Source organism: Anser anser (genome assembly GCF_964211835.1).
Source record: "Anser anser genome assembly, chromosome: 6".
Taxonomy (NCBI): domain Eukaryota; kingdom Metazoa; phylum Chordata; class Aves; order Anseriformes; family Anatidae; genus Anser; species Anser anser.
The window spans coordinates 9,234,599-9,255,474 of NC_139726.1; the positions used below are offsets into that span (position 1 = coordinate 9,234,599).

General features: G+C 39.4%; 1 long non-coding RNA gene across 1 annotated transcript in view; it reads right to left on the reverse strand.

Annotated features, from left to right (window-relative positions):
• Positions 1–13,805, reverse strand: part of LOC310901716 — a 112,333-nt gene extending 98,528 nt beyond the window's left edge. The window contains exon 1 of the long non-coding RNA XR_014586065.1: positions 13,638–13,805. This is a non-coding gene — a long non-coding RNA (uncharacterized lncRNA). The remainder of the gene's footprint in view (positions 1–13,637) is intronic.
• Positions 13,806–20,876: the final 7,071 nt, after the last annotated feature.

Sequence of the window (20,876 nt, forward strand, 5' to 3'; positions counted from 1 at the left end):
GAACGGTATTTCTTTCCACTTTGCACCTCAGGCACTACAACAAAGCACAGTTGGAGTGAAAAGGACGTTCACCCTATCACTACTAGACCGTGTGCCTGCTGGGTTACATCCTTCAGAAAGGCTCATCCCTGTTGCTCCCTTGCCCACACAAAGCACTGCAAATGACCACTCATCTCCATAGAGGATCCCATTCCAGCTACAAAGTGGCTAAAACAGGCTGGGGGTTTCACTCACATACATCTCTCATTATTGACTCACTCCAAACAAGCTGATGGCCCTGATGCTCATCTACTCTAAAGCCAATTAGTCTGAAATTTCATTTACCCTAAACCCACACTATCATCCTGGCAGCATAAAGAGGCTTTAGAATGAGTCATGGCTTAATTCATTCCTCCTTTATAATGCCAGAAGAGCATAAAGTGGCCTAAGTGTAGTGAAGATCATCGCCAAATGATTTCTGCCATTGATTTTGTCAAAGTAGAATTCAACCCGATTTTAGCATATATTGAACTGAGCTTGAAGCCCAACTCAGCTGTGCTGGCATCAGTGAAACTGCCTGGTGAGCTCAGCTAGGGATGTAAGATAACCAAATGTCTCCAGCCACTTCATAAAGGAGTCCCAACAAGGCCTTGTTAGAGAATATATACAATTCAGAGGGTAGGCATTGAACACATCATAACTCAAGTCCTTGTGTTAACTCATAACATGGACACCAGAAGCAGATGGGTCAAAGGTATCCAGTTGTTCCTGACCTGAATTCCTCCGATATTTTTTAGTTACAAATTCTACCTTAACATTAGTTAGCTAAGCATATTGCTTGATATCTCAAGATTATAATTTTCTATACTTCTGAAACTTTTTGCCCTCTCCCATCCCCATTCCTTCCCGGGGGGCAACTAGAGCAGAATTATGCTAAGAGGCCTTTGACAAAGGCAATCCTTGTGTCTTTTCTCATTGTGTACATAGATCACGTTTACACTGCTCTAAGCCACAAATAGTTACCATACAGCAAGCAGCAGAACATCAGAAGATACTATCAGTCTTCATCTATTCCAGGAGTCTGTTGTTAATAACAAATTTGCAGTTATAACCTGTGTTCACCTGTTGTCCACTCATACCTCACAATATTACCACTAGACTTTCAGTTTGCCAATTTTTATTTAAAAAATCCTTTGTTGACATCCCAGCTTACACCCCCCTTAGCAACTCCATAGGTTAAATACAATTATTCCAGCATTCTCTTAGTTTTGACTCCTGGGGAGCACAATTGAAGTAGTCAAGTGGAGGGATGATGTTTTTATCACTGCTAAAAACCATGAGCTCTTCTCATTTCTACCCATGCAATTCCTCTTGGCTAGGCTTTCCATCTGATGTTGTTATGGTCACTATCCTGCCTGTAGAAATTAATAGCCAAAAACAATACTAGTGGTCTAGGCATATGCAGTTTTTCAGTTGAAATTAGGGTGGCTAGACTAAGACAAGATCTGAAATTCCCAGTTCACTTCTGTTTCCAATATCCATTCTTAAACTGCCCCAAACCATTCATCCCTCCTCCTCAACCCTCAGACTCTTGATCAAAATCCTGCCCAGTATTTTAAAAATTAAAAAACTCAACTCATGCTCTGGATGTGGAACTTTTGTTTGTGGAACAATTTGCAATGAAGCATCTAAGAAACTACTGAAGAAATAACTGTTTCCATGCAACAGTCCCTCAGACAGTAATGAACAAAGCAGCACTATATTTTCAGCATGTATTCAAATCATTATTTCCTCTTCACCAATTATATCTGACACATAACATGACTAATCACTACTACTATCTCTGCACAGAATTAGCAGAATGTGTGGGGGTTCTGGCTGGACTAGAACAAAAATTCTGAATGACATTCAATTAGCATCAAGCTCAGTTTTATTAGAGGATGTGACATACAGATTCCAAAAAAAAAGTTTAACCTAAACTCATACTACTGGCAAACTAAAATCAGTAAAACAATTATTTGTTTTTTGTTTATTTTTGTTAAAAATAACCATAGTTAAAAATACTGATTACCAGGAAACGAAGTCAAAGATTTTAAGCTTTCCTTTTAAACTTCTGATATTTAATAAAAGTTTTCTTAAAGTTGGGAAATAATTTGTTTTATCCACTTTCCAAAGGAAAAAATTGTTCGTTTGTTCATTGGGAAGTACTCTACATAGTATTTAAGTGCATTTTGTTATTGTGTAGACAAAAATTTTTCATGGTAGAAGGCTTAACACTTTCCAACCAGTACATGAGAATAAGTGATCAACAGAAGTACAAATATAAGACTTCCTATGTCCATCCCTGAAATCATTGCCAACCCAGACACCATCTTCTATATGCCATTTTTGTCTTCAGCTTTTCCTTACTGGTTTCCTGTTCTACAGGCAGCACTGAAAGTGTGCAGTTAGGTATTAAAAAAAATTAGTCCGCTCCAAGTATAAATGTACCACCTGAGAACCTGACTTGGATACATTGGAAACACTGGGTGCTCAAAACCGTGTGCTGTGTAAGTTTTTGTGGCAGCATCACCATTCCTCAGGCACCAGCACCTCTGCAACTTGCACAGAAATGCCTGTCCTAATCATCCAGTTGAATTTATCACCATCCATTGGTGTCAAGAGTTGTTTGCATTAGAGACCCTAACTTAAATTAGTAAGTCTTTCTCCAGTCTTCAGTACACACTGCTTTGCATTTGGTATTGCTGAATTTGATCCCATTCCTACTGCTCTGTTCTTCAAGGTCATTTGTATCTTCTGTATGAGATCATCTTTAATAGTTCCTTTAACTTTTGATCTGCCAGGAATTTTCACTAGGCCAAACTCACTTCTTTTGGTGCTAAGGTTATTTCATATACAAGGGAAGAAAAATAATGAAAACAGATGTACTATGAAAGTGCAGTTACTTCAATGTTTATCAGTGTTTTGTACAAGAAACTCTGTTGAGCCCTGGCTTGCCAAGTTCATTTAGACAGTTACACTGACTCTGTTAGTGTAACTCCTGCAAGTCACACACAGTGTGATGCAGCCCTTAGAAGTATATGCATCTGCATGTACATCTAGATAATTTAAGCAAAGGTTATATCAGGAAGGGCAACCCCAATATCTAAGAATCAAAATAATTAGCAGCATCCCATTTGCAGAAAACTCATATATACAGTATTAATAAAGGACAAATTACAAGGCATATTTTACATGCCCCTTTAAACTGGTAGGATTAAGTCCACACAAAATGTAATTGTCTTTTGATGTGAATAATGAACAAAGAGCCCAATCAGATGCAGTACGATCTAATTTATGACACAGCCCTAGAAATTTTGGTGATTAGTGTCACAGCATCACAGGTTTAATATATTACAGTGTTAAGAGGTACACAGCCCTGTTGTAAATTATTTCCCTTTTCTCTCCTGTACATCTGAGATGACAGGATGAAGGTAAATTTCTCCCTGACCATTTAGACAGCTCATTATTTCCCCGGAACGCCCCTGTGCCATCACTAATCTCTGCAATGGATCATCATTCATTTAAAATACAATTCACTACAAATAATGCTAAACAGAACATCATTTTCTATTTTTTCAATATTTTCAAGGACAAGTTCTCAGATGAATTCTATAGAGACTGACAAACTGGAAACACCCCCAGAAACATGAAGGTAAGACCCCGCTATGGGCTAGTTTCTCAGGTAATACAAGCTGGAATTGTTGCTTTCGAGCAAATATTACACTGGGACTGGGTTAGCACCAGAGAAGAGATCAGGTACAGAAGCATTCAGAAAGCCATAGAAATCATCTCCAAGAACCCAGAATTAGATCAATAACTTTATTTGAGGAAGAAAATATTTTTGCAGATATTCATGCAGTACATAAAACAATGCATTAAGAAAGCTAGCCAGAAGTAGCACTCTGAGTAATCACTTCGGTACTGATCTGAGATCATGAGAAAAATCAGCATGGATCTGATGACACTGATGGGCTTTTATCATTGGGGAGGAGAAAGAATGTAGTATACAATTAATGCATTATTTTGATATTGGGAAATGCAACTACCTGCATAACAGCAGATCACCTACAGCAAAACAGGTATTTTTATTATAAATTATACTCCATCATAACTGTTCTCTGAATTTTTTAAAGTGTACCCTTCGGTTACCCACCATCTGAGGGTTTCAATTCTCATGTTGATGAGCATTGCACATACAATGTGATAACTGAGACACTTGAAGTTCCTAGTGCCATGCAGGGAACAAATCTTCAGTGGTATCACACAAATGATCACCACAAAAAAAAAGTGTCAACAGTTTGCAGGATCAGTCCCCATAATCAGTAGCAGAGTATTGTTTCTAGAGGAAGGGCAAACAGATGATTTTGCTTGTGGGTTTACTTAGGGAGGAGAGGACAGATGGAGCTGAATGTATCAATGAGCGATGCTCAAAAAGGAGGGCAGGTTTGTACATCTGTGTTGAGAAAAACACCAAGACTATTGCACAAATGGCATGAGAAAAAAACAAGTCAAAAGTCACTGGTGCAGCTGCGATAGGATCCTGGGAAAGCTGCAGCTCTTAAAGAGACTGATTTGACCCTGGTTGGTTCAGTTTGCTTATAAACTTGGGGGGAAAACTAGTAAGGTACTATGAAAGAAAACACACGATAAAAATTTCCATTGGCTTACTGCATTACAAAGGATGGTACCTCTACAGATACATAATGAAAAAAATATAAAAAATACATAGTAAATATCTGCAGTCTTAATGAGGCCAATGAGGGACCAAGAAGAGAGAATAAGTAATCAGGGTCATAGTAACTGAGCCTTTGCAGGAGTCTTGGGAAACTGAAATGTTATGTGGTGAAAGAAATACAAAACAGGATATCTTTACAACCCTTATGTTAATTTTACTTTAAATATTGAAATGGAAACACAGCCCTGACTGGAAATGCCATCACTAAAGCCACTGCTTTAACTGGCTACAAGACACAGACTAAGATCTTATACAAAAGTCTAAGAAAAAAATTGTAAAGCAAGCTTCAATTTCTAAATTTTGTTGTCAAAATCCTGTTCTCTTTCAGAGCCTCTCTGGTGTCCTGAGAGTGACCTGAAAAAAGCACCCCTTTTTTTAGGAAGGAAAGCCCCATCTTACAAGCCTGCTCAGGCCCTCAGCACAGAGGAGGGCTGAGTGAGAAGTCTTATCTGTTACCCAGCAATCAGAGGAGATGTTCATCTGGTTTATCTCAGGCTTAACCTAAATAACAGATTATAGGCAGCTATTCACATTTTTTAAAAATGTCACAATCCTTTGTTTGCAGCAGTCAGGCTTGATTCCAAAGAATAAACAAGAAATGTGTGGGAAAATGGAGCAGCTGGAAAGTCTACAGAGAAGACAACTTCAGAAATTCAAATTTCAGTTCACTGGACATCTTATAGAATGTGTCACATTGAATAAAAGAGAAGGAAAGAAGTCAGAACATTGCAATTGTTTCTGATGTGCTGGTTTAACAGACTTCAGTTATTTCAGCCAGATAAAGCTTCCTGAAACACTTCGTCTTTGCGCACTGCCACATTTAAAGTTTGTGATACTCAAATCTGAAGAAACGTTAAGTATTAGAAGAGCAGGAGATTAATTGCAACAATGAAGATCAAATATAACTATTTGTAAATTAAGGTATTGAATTCAGATTGCATTTGAACCTCAAGAGAAAAAAACTAATAAAAATCCACTGTGAAAACCCTGACAAAAAGTAGTTAACAATGAAGCCAGACAGACCAGGTTATAACTGATGGAGGCTGTGTGCTGTTTTGACACTATATGCACAACAGAATAAAAAACTGCACAGAAATGTACCAGAGGTCTGAAGTGCAACAGAGCTGGGTCAAGGAACAATATTGGTTCTGCAATGTTCTTCCTTCTGCTGGCTTGTTGGGTTTGCCTGGGTCGATCTGTTATGCCACCTGGAAAAGCTTTAAATTGTTCCAAGGATGGACAAAACTTGTCCAAAAAGAAGAGGTAAATAATGACAGCATCTCTGGACTCCAGTAAAACCTCCATGGTACCTATCACACCACTTCAGGTTGATAATGAATGAACTGCCAAGCTAAAAGCAAGTATGACATTTGTCACTTTAAGTTGGTGCACAACTCAGTGTCTTACCAGGATTGTCAGGAGAATCTGAAGTGGAGGCACAGCTAGGAAAAAAATATGGATAAGTCTCAGGATTCACAACAGAAGAAAATAGACCCTATACACGATGTAAACAAACATTTGGTTTTACTTCATGGAAATCAGGAGGAGAAGCCCAAAAGCTATGCCCTTATTTAAGAGGGGTATTCTAGATCATCTTCTAGAATTGCTGGTTTAAGTAAGTGCTTAAAGTCATGCCCATGTTTAGGGGGTTAAGTTTTTTGTTAGAAATAACACGCATGAAAATTTCTGGCAATGAGGCACACAGAAGTAAGCAGAAATATAAGGAGGCTGAAGTGTTTGAATTTAGTCATTTAACTGCTAAACCCCAGCATTTCTCTTTCTACACACTGCAGGGGAAAAACATTTAAATAAAAGTCACCAAAGCAGTTCAAGAGCTCAAGCTCCAAGCCACAAACAGCAATGGCACAAATTTAAAGATCAACCACAGCCAGTGAAGACAACTAAGCCCCAGAATAAAACAGTTCCAGAAGATATTTTCTTCTGTTTTCTCATCTACAATAGGATAAACACAAGGTGGGATCGGATTCAAGCTAGCAAACTCACAAGTCTGTAATGCAATGGATACAACAGGTGGGGAGCAAATTAACCAATTAACCCAAACACTAATTTGGTCAGTAAAAAATATCACAAAAGACATGTAGAGAAAAAAATACCCCACACTCTCCTACATCCTCTTCTGGGAGAAACTCAGGGGAACAGATTATTTATAAGCTTAGAAGGCAAGTCATAAATCTTCAAAATACATATGTAACACTTGCCTTTTATCACTTAAGAAAAGTGATTGCTTTGGAAAGGAGGCAGCACCTAGAGCCTGGGAAAGATGGTGCAGAGGAAACATGAAATTGTGTATCCTACCAAGGAAGGATCTCTTACACTTCTGGAACACGGTGGGGAAGGGGCTATTTAAACACTATCTCAAATACCAAATTAAACTCCAAGATCCCCTTTGCCCAAGAACAGTAACTGTACTATGCTATTTCGAATTTTCAGTTTGCCCAGCAACATAGCTTTGATTACACCAATGTTTCTCAGCATAACCAGAAGCAGAAACAAAAAGACTCCCCAGGCTACCACCTCAGCCCTGGGCTGCCTATCAGGTGCCCTCAGATGCTCACTGCCTCAAATGGCATAAAACAGGAACAATTACACTCTGTATTGCCCAGTATTATATGAAAAACTTCTATTAAAACAGTTCAGAAGAATTCCTACTAATGAAAAACATCACTTTCCTTTAATCAGCCAATTCAGCTCATTCCAGAGTTTACCCGGACCAAGGCCTTGCAGTTCAAGTACAAGGGCGATTCAGGGGCTGACCCAACTTTTCCCCCAAATCCGCCCAATTTAGTGGAAACTAGGGCAACGTCCATGCCAGTGACTTTCCACTTAAAATCTTTTCCATCAGGAAGTCCACCCAAAGAAATTTGGTTTTAATCTTCTGTTTTTGATGAGGGAAAAAAGCTGCCAGCTCATGAACACCCAAACACACCTGCTTCAACACAGAGCAGTCTCATAGCAATCAGCCTCTGGGCAGCATAAGAATTATGCCTTCTGACTGCTTTCAAATTGGATTCATAATTTCCTTGCAGGAGACATTGCATGTTTCTCAATACTGGATATGGCAGATAGAACAAAGACATTTTGCAAAATTGACCAATTTTTTTTTTTATTGGCACACGGTATAATCAGTCTGCTTGCACATCAGACTGAACTTCTATTAAACAGAGCATTGCAGACTTTCAAAACACCTTCAGAAAAGAAAAGTTTCTATCAGGAGCAGCAATAACATATGTCTGCTCTAAGCTGTGAAGTCCCTGAAAAGCTGGATTGATACAAAGGCATGTAGCACCACCTGCTAAACACGGGAGTGATACAAGATTCCTGCCCCAAGCCTAGGCACAAATGGGTTCTTTGTACTGCACCAAACCTGGGCGAAACACAGAAGAGGAAAAGGAGAACTGATTTTTCAGCTTTTAAATATATTCCTAGTACTTGGGTGAAGAATTCAGCCTAAAAGAGTTCCAATAGAAGCAGCTATTCATTCAAGGTTTAACCTCTTGTATATCAATTTCAGCACTCATATAGGTTTTAGTTCCTTATACTGAATAACTGTTCAAGCCATGAACAGTTTCAGTGGTGGTCTGAGTCAAGATGCAATGGATAAAGGCATTCATCATGACTGAAGCTACCAGGTTTATAACCTTAGACTTCTGGAGATTTGTTTAATTTCACTGACAGTATACAGATTTAGTTTCTCCAACACAACTTGCCTGTTGAAGAACCACTATAGATTTAATTAAAAAATAGGAAACCACAGAAACTTACCTATCCTGCCCTTAACTGATAAAGAATTTAATTTTCTTCTTCTAGTAGAAATTTTCATGGATAACATTGTTTGCTTGGAGCTGAGCTTTCATTTTCCTAAGGGAAACTTTTAGTGATCTCCAAGGTTCTCCTTGGCAGACAGTGCTCATAGGCACCTTCCTAAGTATGTGGTCTGGAAAAGGTCAACCCACAGCTAATGGATTTTGTCAGGAAGGTGTTCTGTATCCTCTTGTGAAGAAAGCAGTAATGACTTATCCAAAACAATTCCAATTTTACTAATGCAGATTAAAGAACTAATTCTAGACGCTAGAGTTTTGTCATATAATACCTCAATTGCATAATTTCCTTTGCTCAGATCAGATGACTCAGGTAATCCACTACAATAGCTCAAGACTCATCTTTATTAGGTCTAAAGGAACTGTCCAGTGTATTGACTTAACCTGCATAACTGAAGGGCAAAAAAAAGTCATACCAGATTTTCCTTTTTGAGTTTTACTCCAATTCATAAAAGCAATTTACAAACACAAGTCTCAACAGTTTGGGAAATCTGTCCATTTAAAGCTTATAATGAGTTGAATAGTTTGCTATTTCCTACATCACTGATTATTTCCATGCACAGTCAATCAGCTGTATCAAGTAAGATTCATTCTAACTTCCAGGCCAGAAATAGCTGGTGGCAGGTCCGAGCAATCCTGCTTTCTAGGTGCACAAACCAGAGCAAGGGGAAAATCAGCTGGAAGGAGTCACATCTGCTCGACTTCCCTGTGAGAACATGGACTGAAGCAGTAGAGAAAGGTGCACAGCAACCAATGTGCTGGAATCAGCTTTTAATAAAGCAGAAATTTTAAATTCAAATAAGGCTGAAAGAAAGCATTCCCTGAGCAACAGAAACCCTTTGATACCAGTAGATATCAGCAAGCTGAGAGGAAGCAGTGGTACAAGCTGGAGAGGTTTCTACAGCTTGCAGCATGAAACCCCCTTAGCAGATCTCTGGCCAGATCTGCAGTTTGTCAAGGACTAAAGACTGTTTTGTTAATAAAAATCCTCTGCAAGATCTATTTTCTTTATTTTTTTTAAACATTACTGAATGGTAAAAAATAAGAACTGTAGCAATCTGAAGCAAAAGCTCTGCCAAAAGCACACCTGAGCAATCAGTGGGTCCTGGAGATCAATATCCTGCTCAAGGTGCCATTCCCAAGTAGTTGTGCCAGGGAAAGCAAGCATCAGTTTGTGGGGAGATTGTGATTAACCGCTCAAAGAAATTCACATAGCTCCAAAGCATGACTTTAAATGCAGATGTTCACAATCAGGTTTTCAGCCAGGACTGAGGTGAAAGATAGAGTCTGCAGGCTTTAAATAAGCTCCTTGCAAAGCTGAAGCACTTCAACCATATTGTTTGAAATGTTAAATATGAGATTTAAAAACTGCATTTATCTTTAAAAACAGTCTGAAAAATTGAGCTTCTAAATCCAGGGGTGGCACCTGACTGAGCACAGCCTGCTACCCTCAGCTGGATGTTCAATTCGGGTACCTAAACATGTAGTGATCTACCTGCAGGCTCCCTGAAACATAAAAATGATTAAGTCAGATTTCAACAGAAATCCACTGCATTTAAGCCACAAAGAACAGTGAATCACAGCTTGAGCTGAAGGAAGAAGCCTGAGGGCAGGGCTTGTAACTGTAGTGTTGACAAACCCTTAGGAAAAGCAGTATTAATAAGGGCTTTCTCTACATCCTAGAGAAAAAGAAATAAAGAAACACTCATCTAACAACATTTTTGTTTACTAATAGTAACAAACCCAAGGAACCTAGACTGTACATGTGACAGCCATACAAGCATATGCATAGCCTTTAACCAAGCACACTGAGAGGAAATATGACAGCGTAGTAAGTTAGGGAAAAATTTAATGTAAAGGAAATACAAGTTCACTAGATATCAACGTACAGTAACAGCATTCACAGGCTGAAATATTAGACCCTTGTTCTGCCCAAATTAATTCGCTCAGCATGACTAAGTTCAGAGTTCTTAAAAAGTCTATCTACAGAAGTAAAGATAATCCTTAATGATAGTCTTTGGTACTAAATTGGTCCGTCATTTTTATCTAAGCTTCCGAGGGCAGTAAATACTTTGTATCCTGCACACTATTAAAACTTTGTTCTTCAACTTCAGTTGCAAGAACTGAGCATCTCCCATGAGCCACACCTGATAACAACTGGTCCTCCTGTGCTCAATTAATCTCCTGACACTTTAAAAAAGGGGAAAGTGGGAACATTCCCTGCTTAAAAAGGGAAGCAGTGTCAAGGGAAAGGTTGTATGCAATAGGCTCTGGTCAGTGCCAGGCTCGTCCCTCTTGTAAGCAACTGCAGCAAGTAATAAAACCTATGTAAAATATTTTATTCATTTTGCACCCCATAGCTCTCTACAACTCAAGCACACACACAAGGATCCAAATAACAAGCCCTGGGATGTCCAGCTGCATACATTCCCTGCAGTACTTCAGGTTGATTGTTTACAGATTATGCCACCCCCCCCCCCCCAGGTTTGTGCCCTTTTCTCCAAAACCCTACAGCCAGGGAACACCTTAGTTCTAGAAGGAAAAACTGTTTCCAGGGCTCACACACCTCAAAATGAGGTGAGTAAGCCAAGGTCCATAAGTAGTGTTCTGGAGGACAGGTGTGAGCAATGCAGTTTATCACATTTTACAAGTGTTCTGCTGAATTGCTGTAATTGGTACTTAGTCAAGTCAGTGGGGAAATTGCAAGGGAGATTCATAGAAGTCCAAATCTGAATTGTTAGTTCTTCATTGGCACCTTAATATTTAGCACAAATTAGCTCCTGTGCTGACAGCTTACAGTAATAACACAGATTTGATTTAAACACATTTGCACACACAAATCAATTTAGTTTACAGCATTTACTCACCAACAGCTAACGCTTACACCGCCAGCTGCACAGGCACAGCAACTCAGGTCTGCGGGGTTATAAATGCCAGCCTACCTCTCCCATGAGAGCACTCCACAGCCTTTTTCCTTTCTGTTTGCATCTCTCCAAAGAGATGAAACAAAGCACTTGTTGCAAGAGAGTTTCTGAGAGCAGAGTCCCTAGTACATCTTATAAGGCCCTCGGCACACAGGTGCCCAGGATGAACATGGCAGCTGCACAGAGAGCCCAGCCCTAAATCCTTTGCCATTGCTTTAGCTAGAGCCTATTCACTCAGACAGTATGGGGCATAGCTGTTCCCTCACTCCTTACCAATGATATTCCAGATATTAAATCCCATGTTATTTCTTATTTATTCAGGGTTGGATGATGGTTCAAGTGAAACCACCTTAGAGAGAACTCTAATAAAAGAAAGCGTAGTGAATTTTATGAAAGTTGGGGGATGTTTTAGTGTGCTGCAAGTTGAAGAGTACATTTTTGGCAACAACAAGACTTTCTTTTTGGCAAAGAAACGTTAGACAATTTTAGGGGCAGGGGAAAGCTTTCATCATTAGTAATTTCTATTGCAATAAAGTCTTGGAAGATCTAGCAAAACCCAACAGAAGTCTTTATCTAACTTAAAGCAAAGATAAAATAACTGTTTTAAAAAAAAAAATACAGAATTCTGGCCTCAATTATTTATAGTTTCTATCAAAAGAAAAAAGAAATCCTGTGGGAGGACAGAAAGCAGTAGGTGATTTAAAAGGTGTAATCTCTCTTATTTGGTCCAAGAAGAGCTTTTTATTAGTTTGGCTATTGAACGATTTTTTGATTCATTTCTGCTTCTTTCCTCTTGTCTCTACATAATATTTCTGAAAGAAAAGTCAAGTTTAATAACAAGCAGATGTAATGTATGAACAGATACAAAAAAAAGCCTTCAAGATGATAGTTTCAAGTCATTTTTTGACAAAATGTGGTGGCAAGATTATACATTGCATCTTCTTCAGCTTCTGTAAAGTAGTTACAATGAAATTGCATTGTTCCCCCTCATCTTTTTAGCATACCACCTTTAGATAGAAGTGGCTATTTTTCCTTATCAAACTGCGCTAAAAAGTAGCAATATAACAGGGGAAATAGCAGTTCCTCAACTACTTTTCCTTACAGTATCCAAAAAGAGAAATGCAGATTAAGACAACGCAAGAGCTACCTGCACAAAGAAGCCATTTTTCACATGGGACTTAATACGTCAGTAAGCTACTGACGCACACAAATCAAGAGAAGAGTTTAATTGTTAGCTTCCCAGGTCCCCTACCACAAATTAAACTCCCTTATTCCACTCATTTCCTTGTTCTCTTTTGATCCTTTGATGCAGAAACTATACCTTGGACATCTTGTCTGCACAACAGGGCCCAGATAAGGAGACACATGAAAAAGACAGAGCATAGCACGTACTGCAGCTATTTCTCTAAACTAAAAACAAAGAGCTCAGAAATCCACAAAGATATTAGAATCATAGAATCATAGAATATCCTGAGTTGGAAGGGACCCTTAAGGATCATCAAGTCCAACTCTTGATACCGCACAGGTCTACCCAAAAGTTCAGACCATGTGACTAAGTGCACAGTCCAATCTCTTCTTAAATTCAGACAGGCTCGGTGCAGTGACCACTTCCCTGGGGAGCCTGTTCCAGTGTGCAACCACCCTCTCTGTGAAGAACCCCCTCCTGATGTCGAGCCTAAATTTACCCTGCCTCAGCTTAACCCCGTTCCCGTGGGTCCTGTCAATTCCCAAATATTCCCAAATTCTATTTACTTAGATCAAGTCCAAAGACCATAGGATTTTTCTGTTCTTCTTGTCTTAATAGAATCTGGACCCCCATCGCACAGCCTAGGAGCTCCCCATTACTGAGCCTCTTGGCTCAATACTTTTATTCACACATTATTTGCTTAGTATATAATCATGGGCTGTTCTGGCAGTCTTGATAAAGCACTTAGTTCTAGTATGCTAAGCTTTGTCTCTCATTTGTCCCTGCAAGACAGCTTTTGGCTCTCCTTAGATAGGCTCTGCATGCTCTTACAATTAAATCACTAACAAATATACAACCTATTTTAATGCCCTTTTAAAATGCAAAAACACAAACGAGTGCCAAGAAGGACATTTTACAAAGAGACAAGGTACCTCAGCATCAGCTTGCGACATCCAGCCGAGTACACATCCTTCACCTTCTAGCAGGCAGTTCATCAAATTTTCTCTCCTATTGTCAAAGGGAAGTGTTGGAGAAGCACACATCTTAAAAAGCAGTTTGGGTCAGCTTCTTCCTTCCCCCCACAAAACCACTACTCCTCCAAACCCCTCCTTCTTCAACAGGTGGCCACCTGCTCCAGCCCACCCTCCACGAGATGCAGGTGACACCAGATCTTCCAAAGCACTCAACAATTAACCTAAACAGGTCCCAGATGTCTCTAGAACTGGTCCTGAGAGTCTTCTTATTTGCCTATGCTATATTATACATGTAATAAGTTATACATTTATCTAGGAGTGTTGTGTGTTCCTACAGCATCACATATATGTTATCTGACAGATTACGCATCTCCCCAGAAACTGTCCTAGTCATAAACAAATTGAATAAGCTGCATTACTTAATACTTTTAGTAGAACTCAGTAAATACCTCAGATTCCACAAAATTCTGTAGTATTTTGGAACAATTTTGTTAGTTTTGGTCAATTCTAAAAGAAACCCTCTCAGCCTATAAATACTAAATTATCAGGACTTCTGTTTTATGTGTTTTAAGATGAATAGTGGAAGCCACTGGATAAAATGGTACACACAGCCACGGTCTGAAGTTTTTCATGCAGAAAAAAAATAATGACTGCCTAAATCCTTTATAAAATGTAAAATAACTTTGTATAAGCACCAGTCACTCGCTACAAGATGCCACAGACGTTTCCTGTGAGTGAGAGCAAACTACGTATGTGTTCGATACGTTGGGCATGGTGAGCCCATGGGGCTGCATTTCGCACTGGTTAATTGAACATCTCAGAGCTGCTGATTAGTGTGAACCACAATGAGCCAACAACTTCGTTGTTTTTCTGTCTCATGGTTGTGCACTTGGTAGTACTGCCATGCAACAAAATGTTTCTGTGCCTGCTACACAGGAGGATAAAAAGAGTTACTGATGGACTTAAAACAGGAGTTTAAAATCAACTTTTAGAACAGGTGAAGGGCAGAAGTCCCTCTGTTTTCCTCTGTGTGCTTGGAATTGATAGCACTTAATTTCACGCACTTGGGGGGAAAAATGTAATTAATAATCTGTAGATGGTCTGTGTTTTAGAGCTTGTAATATGCCTAAAGACACTGCTGTGGCTATTCTTGTTGAACAAGTACTGCTTAGTCAGCTCTCCTGAGCAGTGTGCCAGTAGTGTCAGCCCAAAGGGTTCAGCTATTCTAAGCTGGAAGCTTCACAACCATGAGTTTTCAATTAAAAAATACAATTTTTTACTCTTTGCCTTCTGATTCTTATTTTCATCTTCATAGTTCAGTCAATGCCTATTTGCAAGTTTCTTCTCCGCAATCTCAAGAGCTTAGCAGAAGCTGCAGTTCCCATATAATTGCCAAGAACTGAAAACTGAGACCTTAAGCAGAACATTAAATGCTGTAACAAAGACAGAAGAAACTGTGAAGTTTGAGCAACTCAAGCTCCCAAAACAAGCTTATGTCTAAACTTTAAGAAGTTCTTAATGATTCAAAATTCACAGCTAACACAGGTGTCTTGAAGCTACACATAGGCTTGTTGTTCTCGCTGCAGACCTTGATACCTATGCTTAATGTAACTGGGAATTCATACAGCGGCTACAATGGAAGTGCATTGATTGACTCCAGAAGCCGATATCAAAGTTCACCAAAAAAAAAAAATTATCTTCAGTAAAGCTTCTGTTCAGAGCTAATAAGAATCTTGGAAAAGCCCATTAAGCAGGGTCTAAATACATGTACACCTTGACCCCACTTCTCTTGAAATACTTGTGCTTCGTTTCATAATATCAAGTTTCAGCACTTCTGAAATATGTAGTCTTTTGGGTTCCTGCTTTGGTGACAAGCTTTTTCCTTTTGATCTCAGTGCAGGAGTTTTCTCTGGCATGCTCTCTGCTCTCACCTTTTTCTGGTCTACTTCCAAGAACTGAACATTTTTAGTTCTCCCATTAGATTTTAGCTTTTGTGTATTTTGCTTTATTGGAACTGGCAACAGGGTGCTATTTAAACACAGCTCCATCTGGCAGAGTCAAGTCCTGCAGGTAGGGTGTCATGTTTGATTTCATGCTTTCATTTGTTTTGTAGTTGGAGCTAAAGAAAAAAAATGTTTACTATAAAAGTTACCTTCATAAATTCCTTTGAGAGATCTTTTGTTGTTTTTGTGGGACCTACTTGTGTCCTTATGAATACTGCCCCTCCTACACTGCCAGAAAGAAAATAAGTGGGGTGCACATGGTTTGGCTTTGGTCATGGGATTTCCTTCTCCTGCAGTCCATGGCAACTGCATGTCCTAGGCATGTATGTGAATTTCTTTGTCAGCATTACAGCTATTCAACAACATTGTAGGCCTAAAATAAAGCTGACGTTTTGGAGACTGAGTTTTCAGGTTTAGAAAATGAACACAGTTTTCTTTCATCGCCTTGGTCCAGATCTGCTATATAGTATGAGGTTACATCTGACACCGGGAGAAGAGATATGCTAGACTATTATACCAGCGTGATAACAGTTGTACTTCACAGATGGAGCTTCTCAGCCAAAAGGTGATAAAATGGGAAGCAATGCCTAATAAACATCACTTACTGGGACCTTTCTGGTGAGCGTATCAAATAGATCTGGTGAACACAACTGTTTCCTTCTTAGTCTCCTAGACTGAGACATTATTTCTTCTGTTCCTTTTTCTTCTCAGAAAGACACATCTTCTAAAAAACTCAAAAATATGATGTTAAGTATGATTTGAGATATTCTTCACTTTCGATGGAGTATAGACCACCAAAGCAGATACCCAGCGGCCAGAACATAGAACATGTGCACAACCTCTCATTAGCGGCTGTATTGAACTGGGGGGTTGGAGAAAACGGGTGTGCTGAACATAGTACAAATAGCACACAAAGAAATTAAGTTCACAGTATAAAATGGGGGAAGGTTACAGATGGAAAGCTCGTATCTTCACAGAAAACCAGTGCTCACGTTCAAGCCTGAGCACTATTACACTACAGGTACACCAGCGCTGGCCTTGCCCAGGAGGACAGCTGGGGTTCCTGAGACCCTATTTTCTGTCTCGTAAGCTAATTCACAGCCCTCTTCCCTCTCAGGTAGTTAGCAGCTGTTCTGCACACACAGAAGGAACTGCAGACAGCTAGAAAGCCCTCACCCTGCAAAAAGCAGTTATCAGAACTGCACTGGTCACAGCCAGCAATGACCTCATAGCCCAAGCGTGGCCCACATGGAGTCTGGCTTCTGCCAACAAAAGGAGACAACAGCAAACTCTGGGTCTTGCAGAGCTCATGCAATAGGCACTCAAGCTGATTGCACAACCGTGGAATTAAAGTGATCTTTTATGTTGTTTGCCTTCCCTGCTTATACAGCTGCAAACGTCAAAGGCTGTCATGCATAGGGCAACAAGTACATTTAAGTACCAGGGTATGCTAGAACAGCTGCTGCCTGATCAGGAGAACCATCCTTCAGGGCCATCTCATTAACAATTCGGTAATTTATATTGATGGCAATGCAGGGAAACAAAATCAACTGTTGTTCAGGCACTTGCAGTCCTCAGCTGGACAGTTTGCCTTTCCCCAGGAGTTGCATGTATCCCCCTCCAGTTTAGGGAAGGATGAAAGAAAATGGAAGATGAGAGCTGAAAAGCAGTTATCTGAGTACAACCCACATTGGCATTGGTAGATTATAGCTCACAGTGCATTCATTTTTAATGGATTTAGTAATTAATTTAGTAGTTGACGAAAAAACGCATGCTGCAGTGGTTTGACGAATTCTTGTGTGCTCCAAGTTGGGCCATCCAGGTTACATGGGCTAATGCTTGGCCTCTGAGCACCAGCAGCACTCAAGCTCTTTTTTTAACATTAGAAACTTGAGCTAACATTTTGCTTGCTTCTAAATAATGTCAGTGACTGTTGAATCAGGATTTGGGCTGAGACATTTGTCTGTAGCAAAGCATGAGCTGGCATACCCAATGTCACCAAAGAATGCTGTAAACAAAGGGAAATGGGCACAAAATGGCCTGAGCATCGTTGTCACAGTTCATGTTTCTGTGTGCAGTGCTGTACCTACAGACCGAGTCTCACCAGGGGACTAATTCCCAGTGGGCATTGTACCAAACACTAAGACTTTCTCTTGAAGAATTGCTTTCTGATCTTCACCCTTGCATTTCTTTTATTCAGCCTTATCTTCTTGGTTTTCTTTCACTGTAAGCCACCTTTCCCCATATTGTTATTTATTATTTCTTATACTCTAGACACCTCTATTTCCAGACAGTGATGAGCTCCTTCTCACACATACATTTGTGAGCCAGCCCTGTCTGTCTCCTCTTTCTCTGCAGCTTTTGACACCGTGCTGTTTAAACAACATGGGATTAAAATAACTAGAAATGTGCTAGCATTTTTAATCAGACAGAGAAGTCTGGGAGAGCTTCAGAGACGCTATGATTCACATAGAGATTTTGAGCAGCAATTTCAGGCCCATCCCAAGGTTTCTGAAACAAAATAAGCTGCACCTCATCCTCCACATTATTGCAACTTACACCCAGTCCTCAATTTGAAGTGGACAGAGGTAAGGTGCCTAAAAATAAGTAAAACATGTAAAACATGTAAAAAAGAAGGAAGCATCCTTGACAGATGTGACCCCAAGAGGGAAAAAGGTGGACTGAAGAGTTGATTAGCAAGATAATTAAACTAAACTGATTCCACTGGAAGTGAAACTGTCCCATAGAAAATTATGACCACAGCTGCTCCCCAGGAAGACACTAGTTCTTCCATTGCTCTGCCACTGGGTAGGTACTAATGCCATTTTTTTGTTACCCCATGGGCAAAGGACTGTATTGTCAGTCTCTTAATGCTCACCTTTCTTGGTTATGTGAAAGTCTGACAATGAAATTTATATTCATGATATTTTACTCCAACCACTGTAGCCGGCAGCAATGCCCAGCATGCTGAATGAAGTTCATGCTTTTTTTCACGTGAAGGTATCAAAATTAAATAACAAATTTACAATGATAGGACTGACGTCATTGGATTAACAGACACCTTTGTCGTTTGTTCTGATATTCCTAAATAAATCAACTTTTATTGATATTCTAAGTTTCAGCATTGCTTTGGCTTGAATTACATTTTAACAATGCCAGTATTTTCTGTTAAAGTTTAAATAGCCTCTCTTAGCAACAAAATGTTAGTTCTCACCTTCCAGCCACTTTCTGGCTGTCTGTCACAAACAACACATTCAGAGAAGTGAAATAAGCATGAGAGATGTTTCTGTATATGAATAAAGAGGAAATTTCAACTAAAGCCTCTATTTCAGTGGCTTATTGATTCCCCTATACCAACAGATGGGACAATCCCAACACTGCAATTACATCTGACATTAAAAAAAAATGCAGTTAAGGGCTGCTGCAACTAACAAAATTATAGAAGACATTACATGCTCTCTGTCCTTCAACGTCTAGTCTTCACTTGCGTGCTGCATATTTTCTCTCACTCTTCGAATCTGTCTGCTCAGAAAGTAGAGGTTCACTTGGCAATCTGCTGGCAAGAGCCAGTTCGTGACACAGCCATGTGTTTACTGCTGTCTTCTGCTTGGCCTTTGCACTAGGGAGGAGTGGCTTTTACTGACAGTGTATGAAACTCAGTGTCTGTCTTTTATCCTTTGACTACCTAGAAATGACCGGGAAATTGTTCTGGAAAGCTGTTTTTATATTTCTATTAGAAGAAGGTGCTGCCATCAAAGAAGCAATAGTGGAGAGCAGCCTACATGCCCACCCCAAAGCAGGAATCCAAGCCACTGTGCTGAAGTATGCTATGGAAGTGCTCTCAAGCTGTGGTCTGCAAGATAACAGGAGACTGGGTACATCTTTTCAAAAGGCAAACAAAGAACTTTTGGAAAACAAAATATTTTTAAGTGCCCTTTTAGCCTATTTTTTACTTGCTTATAAACAAGAAAAATTTTGAGGAACCCTCAGTTATTTTTTAAATGAGGTGAGTGGTCCCTTTATAAAAGCAATGAAGAAATACGGTGTGAAAGGTCTGGAGAGATCCTCTTCAGAGAACAGCAGAACTGATCAGTGATTTGCAAAGGCAAATGTGCTGGAGAGCTGGGACCTGGGACATCAGTCAGGTGGCTTGAAAAAAGAACCATCTTTCTTCAGAAACATCTACAGAAGACAAGGACTCCAGATCTACTTGAGTACAAGAATTTAGCCCAGTCAGTGTGAGAATAACTATCAGGACCAGACACTATATATTGCTGCAAATCAAATATGTCAGTTGAACCAGAACATTTCCTGCTAACCTTTAAGCTTAGATGGACTAAATGCTATCTATGCCTCCAAAAAGGAAGTTAACACTATTTTACAAGATACCTTTGAAAATATAAGCCACAGTACACTTACAGTCCCTCCTTTAATTTCATTTTGGAGAGAAAAGTAAGTAAACAGGATGGTAAAATTGCAGATTTAGTTGAGTAATGGGAAAGCAATCTTAACTATTCGGATCTGCAAATGTTGGCTACATTGTAGTGCCAAAAGGATATACCAGATCTGAAGTTGATTTCTAATTGGATAGTAGTTCAGCATATTTCTAATCCCAAAATAAAAAATGTGGATGAGGTAGAAAATGTGGAAGCTTTTCACAAGTTATAACAAATTATAAAAACAAAATAGTCTGTTCTGTATGGGAAGAAGCATAGTATTATGACAGACTTTCTCACAGCTCTGTTACAGGAGTGATTTTCTAGCTACTGATAAAAAGTGCAGCAGATGCAGAGAATTATTCAAGTGCCATTTTACCATGTAGTCCACTGTGTAAGTGGGCTGTGCTCTGACAATAAGCAGCAGGACCAGTTTGCAATCCACAAACATGTAATGTTTCAGGAGGAAGACTGAAAAAAATGAATCTACATGATGCTTTATCTCAAAACTGCATATTTCTTATTTTTCTCTGTCTCTTTTTTGGAGAATTCTAAGGGAAGAAAACTTCAGGTGCAGTAGCACTTCGTGTAAAGCTCATTCATTGACTGAGTAAATGCTTTAGTTTTGTCTGCCCTGTAAATCTGTTCTCTATTGGTTTAAATAATAGGAAGTGTATTGTGTATCTAGTCTTGCATAGAAATCTTAAACATTTTTTTAGATAGGAATTCTATTATAATATTTTATATCTTTTTTATGA